The sequence below is a fragment of the Manis javanica genome, chromosome 17, assembly GCF_040802235.1.
Source record: "Manis javanica isolate MJ-LG chromosome 17, MJ_LKY, whole genome shotgun sequence".
NCBI lineage: Eukaryota > Metazoa > Chordata > Mammalia > Pholidota > Manidae > Manis > Manis javanica.
In genome coordinates this window covers 12,657,810-12,661,283 of record NC_133172.1, presented here as the reverse complement: position 1 = coordinate 12,661,283, position 3,474 = coordinate 12,657,810, and the positions used below count along the sequence as shown (strand labels likewise).

The following is a 3,474-nucleotide window of genomic DNA, read 5'->3' as shown; positions in this document are numbered from 1 at the left end:
GGAACTTGGGAAAAATCACCTCCACCTCTAAGTCTGTTTCCTCAGAGAATTAATGTTAACTTCAGCCTCCAAGGCCCTGGGCTCCTGTCCTGCTGTGTCTGGTGGACCTTGGTCAGCAGGTTCACTCCCGTCTGAGGTTTGCTAATAAACACCAACACCCAATATTAAGATATTAAGTAGTCACGGGGAATGAAAGAACAGCATAGAGAACAGAGTCAATAATCTTTCTATGTTGACAGATAGTAACAACACTCACTGGGGTGAGCATTTAATAATGTAGATAACTGTCAAATCTAAGAAATGGGACTAATGATCCCCAGGGGTTGCTGAGGAGATTACGTGAGATGACATATGTAGTACTGCTGGGAAACACATTTCAGTTGAATATATGCTTATCCTTCCCCTTCTCACATGCTTACAAGAGAGACTACTGGAAGGAGGGAAGTACCACAAGCAAGGTCTCCTGGGAGCCTGTGGACACAGTGCTCCAAAGATGGGCGGGAGACTGTGGAGGCAGGGCACGGCTGAAGCGACCTTTGGAACTCCGTATCTCATGCCCAGAAATTGGAATATTGCCCCTAGGTCTAAGTGAGCAGAGCCTGGACAACCTCAAACTAGCAGGTGACTTCCAAATAGTGGATCTTCATTAGCAGCCTGAGCCCTTACCCAGCTCCAAAATGAGCCTCTGCATCCCAGAAGAATCAGCAGGAGAAAAGACCAGCAAGCAGGAAAATGGGTGGTGCGTTTGGGGTCTGGTGAAGAGTATGGGTTACTGAGAAAAGAAATATGTGGAGGAGATGGTGGGAGAAGGGGCTGGGGTCTGAGGATGAAAGTGTCCAGTATCAGGCCAAAAGGGAATCTTGTCTTAAGAACAGTAGGGAGCCACGGGGGGTTTTAAGCAGGGAATGACATGGTCTAGCTATATTCTAGAAAATTCACCGTGGAAGGAATCAGTGGATGGAAATATACATGACTCTATCGGAAGCAATGCTCCACCCCATCAACCACTGGGAATTTGGGAAGGCAGGAGGGGACCAGTAGAGAAGCATGAGCTTAGTAAATATCCATCTCGATTTTCACATGATACGTCTAGAGGACCATGGTGAGGATGATACACTGAGGAGGAGGAACAGGGTGTGGACTGGGACACAGGCTGGACAGTCCATTGTCATGAGCAAAGAGAGTTATCACTGCCCAACAGATGATTGCCACTCCATTAGGGGCCTGCTGAAGCTCAGGAGGAACTGTATGGGGCCCCAAATTCTGGGAAGAAGCTAGAACATGGATGCATGCCCTGTTGGGAAAGAGGAGTCCCTGGACAATGTAGCTGGTTTCCTGGCCCACCCTGGAGAACCAGGCAGGGGGCTGAGGGTGGGCGAGGAGCTCCTGCACAGTCACCTGCTCCTTTGTATGTGAGAATCACTGTTTTAAAGAAACCATTTGGGGCCAGAGCCCCGGCCCCCACCTGCTTGAAGTACACGGATGGTGGTGACGGTGGGAGAGGAAATCCGCTAAGTAACTTTGCTTGGTAAGTAGGCAAAGGTTTATGTAGGTGAGACATATGGCAGCAGAATTCCATTCCATGAAGTGTCTTCCATTTGCCTTCTAGATCCACCATCCACCCTTCTCCACCTGCTCTGGGCCCCAGGAGACTGACCTGGATGGACAGTCTCAGATTCTGGGTGGCTTTGGCCAGTGGGGAACCACAGCAGAAAATGAGAGGGAAGGAGAGGAAGGACTGGTGTCACGGGCTGGATTCTTACGTGGAAACCCGCACCCCCAGCACCTCAGAATGACTGTGTTTGGAGATAGAAACTTTAAAGAGGTGATCAAGCACAACTGGGGCTCCTTGGGTGGGGCCCTGACCCAATCTAACGGGTATCTGGACAAGAAGAGGATGTGTGGATGCAGAGAGACGCCAGGGGCACGTATGTGCCCACGGAGGGAAGACCACATGAGGACACAGCGAGAAGCTGGCCGTCCACAAGCCAAAGAAAGAGACGGCCCCCGACGCCGGCTCTACCAACACCACATAGTAACCAAGATTCCCTTCCCGTTCATTTCTTCCTGTGTCTTGGCCCTTTGCCCATTTGGCCAATAAAGATAGTTTGCAATTTCTGCTTCATGGAAGGGATGACACAAGAGGAATCAGAGGAAAGGGGACTTGTTTCTTTGCTTTTGGGTTTCCAAACTCTATCTCCCACAGCAGGATGGAAATCATTCAAGCAGGAATAACAGTAAGGGAATGTACTACGGACTCTGTAGCCTGAGCTGGTAGAGATTTTTCTGGCTTCGAGGTGAGGATAGGAACTGAGTGGGAGAATGATGTCCACCCTGAAAAGGGAGACTCTGCCCCCTCCTTCCTGGACACACAGCTTCCTGGACCTGGCTGGTTCTAGTTGGGACAGAAGTGACCCCACGCTGATTGCTGAGGCCATGGGACTAGCTGGGGCTGTCGCTGGCAGACCTCACTGGCAGCCTGCATCAGGCATCTTGCTAGGAGGACTGTATTTAGACCAGAGGGTAGGAAGATCTTGAAACCCAGCTCTGAGGCAGAGGCAGCATGATTGCTAAGTAAAGCCTGAGGCGATGGCCAGATGAGATAACTAACTGGGTTACAGGTTGACTCGCGTCCCGCCAGATTCATATGCAGAAATCATAGCCCCTTGTATCTCAGAATGTGACCTTATTTGGGAATAGGGCCTTTGCAGACATAGTTAGATGAGGTCATACTGGGGAAGGATGGGCCTTTATCCAGTGTGTCTGTGTCCTTATAAGAAGGGGAAATCTGGACACCAAGATGCACAGGAAAGGGCCACGTGAAGATGAAGGCAGGAAAAAGGATGATGCATCTCCAAACTGAGGAACGCCAAAGACTTCCTGCACGGCGCAGACGCTGGGAGGCTCCTGCAACAGACACCCCCTCCCAGCCCGCAGGAGGAGCCGGCCCTGCAGACAACTTGATCTTGGACTTCGGGCCCCCAGAACGGAGATGGCATGTGTCTGCTGTTTAAGCCGCCCAGGTTGGGGCACTTGGGTACAGCAGCCCCAAGGAACCAATTCGGGGGTCTTTCCAGATGGCCTTTCAGAGTTCACCCATCCATTTCTTCTTGATATTTAGTGATGCTGATTTTTATTAATAGATTTTGATAGTTATTTCTGGCCTTTCCGGGGCTTGCATTCTAGTGGGAGAGACAGACAGTAAGTACTAAGCAGATACAAAGCACCATGTTGGGTAGTAGTCTGAAGCAAACCAAAGTTGAGTAAGGGGCTGCAGGGGGGCCTGCTGCTTCTACTGGGCAGTCACACGAGGGCAGACCCTTGGGAAGTGGCCTGAACTCACTGAGGTCATGAGTCATAGAAATCCCTGGTGACTGGACACCAAGGCTGACCCTACAGGGACCTGGCCATGGCCCGGACCTTCATCCCAAGCGCAGAGGGCAGGGATGTAATCAGACTTGCACTTTGCCGAAA

General features: G+C 50.8%; 1 long non-coding RNA gene across 1 annotated transcript; it reads left to right on the top strand.

Annotated features, from left to right (window-relative positions):
• The first annotated feature begins 456 nt into the window (after positions 1-456).
• On the top strand, positions 457-2,570 carry LOC140847046 (uncharacterized). The gene is made up of 2 exons (XR_012126642.1): positions 457-739; positions 1,610-2,570. It is a non-coding gene; the product is annotated as an uncharacterized lncRNA (long non-coding RNA).
• Positions 2,571-3,474: the final 904 nt, after the last annotated feature.